At 43.1% G+C, this 10,333-nt stretch overlaps 1 protein-coding gene across 7 annotated transcripts in view; it reads right to left on the bottom strand.

The window, feature by feature from the left end:
* The window catches only part of ARHGEF9 (Cdc42 guanine nucleotide exchange factor 9), a 456,114-nt gene that overhangs the window by 167,990 nt on the left and 277,791 nt on the right, over positions 1–10,333 (bottom strand). The window lies entirely within an intron of this gene.

Here is a 10,333-nt window from a genome sequence, read left to right as displayed (position 1 = left end):
TGGCATCACTGACTCGATGGACGTGAGTTTGAGTGAACTCCGGGAGTTAGTGATGCCATCCAGCCATCTCATCCTCTGTCGTCCCCTTTTCCTCCTGCCCCCAATCCCTCCCAGCATCAGAGTCTTTTCCAATGAGTCAACTCCTCACATGAGGTGGCCAAAGTACTGGAGTTTCAGCTTTAGCATCATTCCTTCCAAAGAAAACCCAGGACTGATCTCCTTGCAGTCCAAGGGACTCTCAAGAGTCTTCTCCAACACCACAGTTCAAAAGCATCAATTCCTCGGTGCTCAGCTTTCTTCACAGTCCAACTCTCACATCCATTCATGACTGCTGGAAGAACAATAGCCTTGACTAGATGGATCTTTGTTGGCAAAGTAATGTCTCTTCTTTTGAATATGCTATCTAGGTTGATCATAACTTTCCTTCCAAGGAGTAAGCATCTTTTAATTTCATGACTGCAATCACCATCTGCAGTGATTTTGGAGCCCAGAAAAATAAAGTCTGACACTGTTTCACTGTTTCCCCATCTATTTACCATGAAGTGATGGGACCAGTGGAGAAGGCAATGGCACCCCACTCCAGTACTCTTGCCTGGAAAATCCCATGGATGGAGGAGCCTGGTAGGATGCAGTCCATGGGGTAGTGAAGAGTCAGACATGACTGAGCCACTTCACTTTCACTTTTCACTTTCATGTATTGGAGAAGGAAATTGCAACCCACTCCAGTGTTCTTGCCTGGAGAATCCCAGGGATGGGGGAGCCTGGTGGGCTGCCGTCTATGGGGTCGCACAGAGTCGGACATGACTGAAGCAATTTAGCAGCAGCAGCAGGCCCAGGTCTACTTGATTCTGCTACCTGTATGTTTTTCACAGTGCAGTCTTCTTTAGGGAGTCCATTCTTGGCTTTCCCCAGGAGCAATTGGCTCATTCTTGTCCCCATTTAGTCTAGTTGACCTGCCTAGGCCCTCAGGTCATAAACTCCAGCTATACCCTGGACAAAACCAATCCCTAGATAGGACCCTGTGGCCATAAACCAACTGGAAAGCCTGTTGTCAGGGCCTACTTGGAGTCAATGACAAAGCTGGATAGCACTTCAAAGATCATGACCCTTAATACCTCATTTTATAGATTAGGTGTAATATAGCAGTAGTGACTTGCCTAAGGTCAACAGATGACCAACCTCCTTCCCGTTTTCCCATCATAACACCATTGATAGAGAAGGTGGAAGAAGGATACCTGGATTTAAGACCTTGCTAAAGAAGGAATGGCAAAGATGATATTAGCTAATACAGAGTACTAACTATATGTCAGACACTATTATAAGCACTTTATACACATCAATTCATTTAATCCTCACAGCAGCCCTATTATTATTCCTATCCTACAGATGAGGAAACTGAAGCTCAGAGAAATTAAAATATTTGCTCAAATCCATACAGCCAATAAGTATTGAAGCCATAATTCAAATGCAGGCACAGTCTGATTTTTATAGCATCTTTGCTCTTACAAGCTATACTGCCTCTGAGTCTTACTTTCTTCATCTGGTAAGTAAAGATAATTCTACACTCCCACATAATTCATGAGCTGTAAGACACTGAACCAAGAATTGACAAATGTGTGTGCAGACAATGAGAAGAGGGCACTTTAGAAGGGGATGTAGTTATATAGGGCTCCTGTGTTCTCTAGTCACAAATACAAGCAGAAATAAGGGGATGCTCTTCTCTTATCCTCTGAGAGGTTTTAAAAGTAAGCTAAATTTGGGCTGGAAATTAGTTTCAAATCTCCCTTTTGTATATAGAATTGACTTTTAACTTGCTACAATTTTTCATAAATACAACTTTTCTCTGCTCATCCGTTTTTCACTCAACACTGTACCAACAGTGAATGCCCTTCAAGCAGTATGCCAAAGTGGTTAAAGGCAAGCAAACCTAGCTTCAGTTCTGAGCTCTGCTACTTTAGAAAGTAGAAGTGACAATGGGAGGTGAGGAATACAAGAGAAGCCACATAAGTAATCCAAAATGGAACTGTCAGCATGTAATTAAGGATACCAGGAGTACACTATCACAAAAGCCATAGACAAAACTTTCAAGCTATACAACCTTCAGTTTAGTTTCTTCATATGCAAAATGGGGTTATTAATACCTGCCTTACAGGCAGAATTGTAGAGAAAGTGAACTGAGTGCTAGATGTATAATGTCTAGTACTGTGCCTGATATACTCTGGCCTAGTGCAAGACTTCAGAGGAAGGAAGGATCATGTGTGGGCTCTAAAACAGCTTTGTGGTACACTGAAGAAGGCCTTAAAGAATAGGTACAAGTGTAATGAATATAGAAGGAAACAGAAAAGGCATGTGAGGCAGACTAAAGTCTCAAAGGTAAAGAGTATAGGAAATTTGATGGTAAACATGTAGTGAAGTTTGGAAAGGCCTGGGAAGATTGGGGTGGAAAGGCAGCTAGAAAGGTGGATTGGAGTCTTGTTTGAAGGCTTTAAATTTCATTTGAGAAAAAGGAGGTCAAAGTTGATTTGGTAGAGGGATTTCAATCCTAAGTATGATCATTAAAGCATAAGGATAAGTAATGAGGAAATGTTTGTTTGGGAGTGGCATAAAAGATAATGTTTTCTCTAATGTGCTGAATGCTGGTGGCCAGCAGGACATACAAGTAGATTTGAAGTTCGAGAGGAGGGAGATAGTTATACAGGTTTGAGAGCCAATGATCCAGAAGAAATTATAGAAACCAAAGAAGTTTGCCCTGGAAGAAAGCGCTAAGAAAGAAGACCAGAAACCTAGGAAAACAGCAATAATGTGAGGTGAAAAAGAGAAGAGGAGCCAGAGAAACAAATGAAAATGGAGTTGTCAGCACATAATTAGGATACCCAGGGGTGCAATCTCACAAAAACCAAGGACAAGTGTTTTCAGCAGCAGGAACTGATCAAATTATCAAATAAAACAGAGCTACCTATAAGAGGGAAAAAAATCAAGAAAAGTCTATTTGGGAGTGGCTGTTCAGTTCAGTTCAGTTCAGTCACTCAGTCGTGTCCAACTCTTTGTGACCCCAAGAATCACAGCACGCCAGGCCTCCCTGTCCATCACCAACTCTCGGAGTTCATTCAAACTCATGTCCATCAAGTCAGTGATGCCATCCAGCCATCTCATCCTCTGTCGTCCCCTTTTCCTCCTGCCCCCAATCCCTCCCAGCATCAGAGTCTTTTCCAATGAGTCAACTCTTCGTATGAGGTGGCCAAAGTACTGGAGTTTCAGCTTTAGCATCATTCCTTCCAAAGAACACCCAGGGCTTATCTCCTTTAGAATGGACTGGCTGGATCTCACTGCAGTCCAAGCGACTCTCAGGAGTCTTCTCCAACACCACAGTTCAAAAGCATCAGTTCTTCGGTGCTCAGCTTTGAGTGGCTGTATCAAGGTTTAAATTCTTCATTTCTTGTTTATAACTGGTTTATGCTCCCCACTAAAATCCCTAATTTCCCAATGGTCACAACTTCTTCATCTTGCGATCCCATCATCCCCAAAAGCCAAGAGATGGTACTGGGTTACTCCAGCAAGGTGCCCAAATTGCACCTAGCCTTGGGACACTGTTGATGTGACTTCTAATAAAATACTTCCCAATCCTCAGGGCATTTCAAGTACAGGACCAAATATAGGTTGGTTCTTGCTGAGACTTACCATTGAGTGGGACACATGGTGTTCTTCATTCCCAAACCAAAGACACTTTTGGACATGAATAAAAAGATGAAGAGGGAGAAGAGTCCTAATTCTTAAAGGAATAATATCCAATTCCTTTTTAATCTAGATTTCCCAGCAATTCTAATTTCAAATATTCTATTCCATTGTCCTACAAATAATCTGTTATCAGACCCATGTGTCCTGACATTTTACCTGAAAATATGATCACTATTCACTGTAGGCATTGGGAGTTTGATCTCTCAGGCTGGTTTCTGATCAACAATGAGGCATGTATGCCTATAGCTAACTTGGAGTGGCTAGTGGGCCCTTTTAGGAGGAAGTAAAGAAGGCAAGGAAGAGGGAGGAAGAAAAACAGAGAGGAAGAGAAGCACCTGAAAATATGTGCCAGGCATTGGATAAGGGGATTTCTTTTGTGACCTTAGTCTCTATAGCTCTCCAAGGTAAGCATTAATATACTCATTTTTACTGAATATAACCTGTGAGGTTACCAAGTAGCCTACAGTCACCCAGTTAGTAGGTGGTCAAGCAGATATGAATGTCTAGCTGACCTTATTGTATAGCTTTGCTTTTGTGAATCCCCAACACTACCTATCAAGAAGGCAAGGTGAGAGGGCTCCCAGCTGGTTTCTCTCTTCAGGGAGACCAGTCCACCCTGTGAATGATCTAAATCAGTAGTTCTCAATCCCCTGGAAGGCTTGTTAAAATACAGATTGCTAGGTCCCATGAGTCCCTTATTCAGTACTCTGAAGCAAGGCTTGAGAACTTGTATTTCAAACAAGTCCCCAGGGGATGCCTGCTGGTTCAGGGACCATACCTGGTGAACCACAGACCTAGAGGGTCTTTCTAGTCTAGGCTTTACCCCTGCCTTTCCTGATGCCTCATTCTCCTAAGGATCCCCATGGCACCCCACTCCTTGCTTGGTTACAAGGTACTGCTCAGTGGTTGGTATGTCTGAGAATGAGTATTTTGGGTCACGTAGGGAGCATTCTCAATGCCAGGCCTTGCAAACACAGAAATAAAACCCTCACCCAGTTTTCTTGTCTTCTTTCTTTCTTGCACTTTTGTCTTCCTCTTCACATTCTTGACCTCTAGCTGAACAGTACCACCCGCAAAATAGTTATTTAGTTAGCCTGGGTGGCTGCCAGAAATACTAGAGTTTTAATGGCAAGGAGCAGCAGAGGGAAGGATTAAAAAACTGTTGTTCAAAATAGTATATGTCCTATTGCCATGAAAAGTAGCTGAGCCTGGCTTTCCTTCTGAGAAGCTCCACAAGGGGATAAGAAGCAGCCTGAAGGATTTTGCCTTTCTTTAAGGTTTTTTTTCAGTTGATACTTGCCCCCATTCTCTCAAAAGGTCCCCTCCTTCAACAGCTGCTGCTGCTGCTGCCAAGTTGCTTCAGTCAGGTACAACTCTGTGCAACCTCATAGATGGCAGCCCACCAGGCACCCCTGTCCCTGGGATTCTCCAGGCAAGAGTACTGGAGTGCCCTCAACAGCTAGGCATGGACAAAAGAAAATCCTTTCCTTTGTTCCATTTGGCTAGTTGATGTTAGTTGCTCAGTCATGTCCAACTCTTCATGACCCTGTGGACTGTAACCCTCCAGGCTCCTCTATCCATGGGATTCTCTAGGCAAGAATACAGGAGTGGGTAGCCATTCCCTTCTCCAGGGGATCTTCCTGACCCAGGGATTGAACCTGGGTCTCCTGCATTGCTGGCAGATTCTTTATTATCTGAACCACGAGGGAAGCCCTTGTTTCCTTTACACACATCTAAAATAGGCTGGGATTTTATTCTCTCCTGAATAAACCAGAGATCTTTTTCATATGGCCTTGTAAACAGACTGTTATCTTGCCCAAATTGTTCAAGGACAAGACTCTTACCCATTTCTGGGTTACAAAGGTGTGACCCAGACTGTTTCAACAATAGTGGGGAGGTATCAAAATATTGGCTATTAGAAGAAGCTCTACCAGTAAGTCACTGAATCATCTTGGATGGGTCCCTTTACCTGTCTCAGTTTATCTGTCAAGTTACAGACTTGAATCAAACAGCCCTTTCCAGTTCTGGCTTTCTACTAAGGGTAACACTTGAGCTTTGCAAAGGTCATGAATTTCATTATTGTAGATTATTTCTTCTCACTGATCTTTGCACTTGATAGTAAGTAAGTGTTAGTCGCTCAGTCGTGCCCAGCTCTTTGTGACCCAATGGACTGCAGCCCACCAGGCTCCTCTGTCCATGAGATTTTCTAGGCAAGGATACTAGAGTGGGTTGCCATTTCCTTCTCCAGGGGATCCTCCCAACCCAGGGATTGAAGCCGGGTCTCCTGCGCTGCAAGCAGATTCTTTACCGACTGAGCTACAAGGGAAGTTTTGCACTTAATAGGATTTTTTTATTGCTCTCTACTCAAGAAAATGAGAACTTGGCACTGGCTAGTCCCTTCCTGAATATAACTCACTCAGGCATTGTTAGTGATAGATTAAAGCACAGGCCAGGCAGACTGACTGGGAAAACTGAGGAATGGGTTTTCCACTTTGGCCCTTGACTGCTCTATTCAAAAGTCAGTGGGGAGCCGTGGGGCGGTGTGGGTGGGGAGCGGATTTTCTTAGTGGTCCAGTGGTTAAGACTCTGCCTTCCAATGCAGGGAACTTGGGTTCAGTCCTTGGTGGGGGAATATGCCATGGGGCAACTAAGCCCCATGGCAACAAGAGAAGCCCACACACCAATAAAAAGAGAAGCCCTTGCACCACACCTAGAGAAAGCTCACACACCACAGTGAAGACCCAGTGCAGCCAAAAATAAATTTTAATAAATGTCCGTGGCAAGGAAAGCTTCCCTAGTGGCTCAATGGTAAAGAATTTGCATGCCAATGCAGCAGCATGGGTTTGATCCCTGATCTGGGAAGAGCCCACATGCTGTGGGACAACTAACACAACACACAATACTGAGCCTGTGCTTTAGAGCCCTTGAACCGCAACGACTGAGCCCGCATGCCACAGCTACTGAAGCCCATGTGCCTAGAGCTCGTGCTCTGCAACAAGAAAAGCCACTGCAATGAGAAGTCTGCACACTGCAACTAGAGAGTAGCTCTAGCTTGCCACAACTAAAGGCCCAAGCACAGCAACAAAGACCTAGCAGAGCCAAAAATAAATAAAAGTCAGTAAGGACCTTTGCTCTTTGTTCTAGCCACACAGCTCCTCAGATAAATCATCTTTCTCATGACATCAGCTCTTACTACCTCCAGTCCCATATTTCCAACTACCTGTTTCACATTTCCCTGGGGGCCTGCTACTGCCTCCAATAAAACATATGTAAAACTCATAATATTAAGGCCCCATTCCCCTGAATCCTTATTTTTCTCATTTCTGATAAACTTTCTGGGCCTGCTGATTTTTTCTTCTACATATAGATATGACCCTTTATCTTCTTTTTCAATGCCTTTTCTTAGGCCTGGGCCTTATCACCTCAAGTTGCCTCCTAACTGGCCTTCCTACGGCTCACAGTTCTCTCTCCTCCTTAATAAAGCACTTCTTAAAACTTCTTTGTTGGTGCCACTATTCATGCTCAAGAAGCCTCAAAAACTCCCTACTGTCAATCTCTCAAAGCTCTCCTTAATCTAGCCCCATCTATGGATCCAATCCTCGTCTTGAACCAACAGGGACCTTCCACTCTGGTAACACAGAGTCTCTTTCAGGCAGATGACTCCTACCTCTGTTCCTGATTCAGCCATTCCCTTGTCCATGGTTAAGTGTAGGGATATGAGATACGCTTCCTCTTCCTTGCCATATGATCTTGGCCCAACTGCTCCTTAATCTTGTCCCTGACGACTTCACCCTGTATCTTCTCTCCCTTGCCTCTTTCACTAATTTTTACATAGGATAAGAAGAATATATTAAATAACATAGAGTTATTCAAGTTGTTTACCAGGGTGTTATTCTCCAAACAGATTGTATACTTGTGAACAGTAAATCTAAAACATCTCTTAATCTATAATGAACAACATTGTTTTTAGCCTCTAAAGTTCTGTGCCCAGAGCCCTAAAACCAGGTAAACTCTGAGGAAGATCACAGTAAAAGAGCTAGCATCTTTGTCAGGTTGCAGAATATTCTATGGGGCCAAAGAAATTTTTGCATAATATATACCAGATGGGCCAATCCATTGCTGATAGGATTTATGGCCAGGTGGCTTCTGGGGTGGGCTGGCTTTTGCTGAAGATCTTCACAGATGCTCAATGGTCATCAGAGAAAGAAGAAATGTCAGGTAAGAAAAAAAAAACTGATTTTTTTTTAAATCATAAGGATTGCTATTTGTTTTCCATATGACTTAATACTTCACACTTAGCTAGTTTCAGCTTTAATCTGGATGCTGCAATCACCCATAAGCAGATAATTTCATTTCTGAGCAGAATAATTAATGCATTCAAGTGATGTGGCTCTAAATGTATTGAGAGGAAGTATGCAAGTATTGCCACTTTTCATGATGTGATTATCTTTTTCCTAGTTTGGGCATGTGATTTGTGAGTCATTAGGTATTGGCTTCCTTCAATATCCCACTGTTAACATAATTTTTCACTTTAACAAAATGAAGGTTGGCTTTAGCCACACCTGGCAGACACGAACCCCAGCCCAGCTGGCTTGATTTGAAAGAAGAGGCTACATGCAGGTCAGCTCAGCAAGAATAAGACAGACCACCTGATCCAGAGGCCAATACGTCAAAAGACAATTCACACCTGTCAGCTCCTAAAAGCTGAGTAAATCTATCAGATTAGCATCTTAAGATATGAAGCCATCCAGGACTAATAACAATTATTACAGACTAATAACAAAGGATAACACCTCTTTCTACACCTCTTCTAAAAGAAGTTACAAAGTGATCTCAGCTATAACAGTGACCAAATATATGAGGTAGGGAAGTTGCTTGTTTGGTTTACACCTTAGCAATGGACTCTTCTAGTATGACACTTCAGCCATTAGCTCAACCTAACGGGCCCAGGAGTTTCTGAAGTGAGACCCAGCTGCTGCCCCAAAGCTTATGATGTCAAGATTTCAGTCTTGTTGAAGGAATAGGTCCTTTAGAGAAAATGCAGCCAACAGGGCCAAGGATTGCAAAGATCAGAGAGAAGTGTTCCCAAACCACCAATCATGATACCATTGGCTGCAGAGGTCTCCCTCAAAAGAGTAGCTCCCATCCTGATAAGCATCAGCTTGCACCTTCAAAGCATCTTGGAAATAAAAGTTACTGTCAAGTTGTTTGGGAATTTATTGGTATCATCCAGGTGCCTCTGATTCTTTATACCAGTTTCTCAATTGTCATTTCCAGACTCTTTGCTCAGAATCACCCCAGCATTTTTAACAAGCAGCCCGAGTGATTCTAAATCATATATCATACTGAGACCAAGTGTCTTTTAAACTTTCTAGGGCCTGAGTTTGAAGTACAAGAATTGCCTCTAACTGCAATGGTTTCCAAAGAAACCAGAATCTCTGAAATTCTCACCCTTTGTTTCTCTTTCTTGTGTCAGTTTTCAAGCAGGCTAAGGAATTACAGTAGTTTGTCTAAGTGGATTTTCCCAGGCTGCCTCAAGAGACTATCTGTACCTGCACCCCTTCTTTCACTCCCTCCTAGACCTTCAACATTGACACCCCTAATGGAAAATTTTTGCAGGTTTTCTCTACACTACAATCTAGAAGCAATTTCCTAGAGCTACGTTCAATCTACCCAAGTCAGTTCCCAATACTCTAGGAGAAAAATTATCAGTAAAAAAAAAAAAGACCCAGCAATGCTCTTTCCACGAGTTGAGTCAGAAGCATGTCATCCCAAGCTGGAGGTCACTCTGACCCCTATTTATCTCTTTAGTCAGACTGGGACCTATCTCCAAAATATTCCTGCCCTGATTATCTCGCCCTTCTTGGACTTGCTGTGGCTACTAAGTTCCAGCTATCCATGTGGGTCGCTTGTTTCCTGCATACCTTGAAAGATGGCCAGGGCAAGCCCGGAGGATAAGCAGGAGATTCAAAAAGCCCCAAATGCTTGAAGTGACCTAGACTCATCACCCTACACCTGGGTTCTTGAATTTCTTTACATAGTTCCACTGAGACAAGACTTGGAAGCTTTAACTTTTTCTGGACTGTGACTTGAAGGCCAGCCTTAGAATTCCTCCAAGGGATGGGGGTGGAGCTCCTCTAGGTTTACAAAAGGGTTAGGAGGAGGGGGCTAGAACTACATGAAGAATTTGTCCTCTGTGGTTCCCACATGTATAGCTCTATACTCATCAACACTGCAGTCAGAGGGTGGGTGGGCAAGGCAGCAAGAAGGAAAAGTCATTTTTTTTATCCATTTGACAGATGTCGTGTTAAAATCTTGTAGGGGAAAGAGGACTGTAGGTGGGGGGAAGGAGCAGAGGAGGAGATAGGTTGGAACTAATAGTTCTAATATATTCTTAAATGTGGCCATCTGGTCTAAGGTAGTGATAACAGTAACAGCAGTTAGTAAGGTATACTATAACCTGCTTCTATACCTGAAGAAGAGACAGAAAAAATAAATATATTTCAACCAACTTAAACCACCTTGAAGTCTACTGAGCATGCCCACCCAGGACAGCAGCTTGCAAAGTCTCTAGCCTTGGCAGACATTTCCAAAGAGA

The sequence above is a fragment of the Oryx dammah genome, unplaced genomic scaffold (assembly GCF_014754425.2).
Source record: "Oryx dammah isolate SB20612 unplaced genomic scaffold, SCBI_Odam_1.1 HiC_scaffold_23, whole genome shotgun sequence".
Lineage (NCBI taxonomy): Eukaryota > Metazoa > Chordata > Mammalia > Artiodactyla > Bovidae > Oryx > Oryx dammah.
Note: the sequence above shows the minus strand (reverse complement) of the source record. Positions and strands in the feature narration are given on the sequence as shown.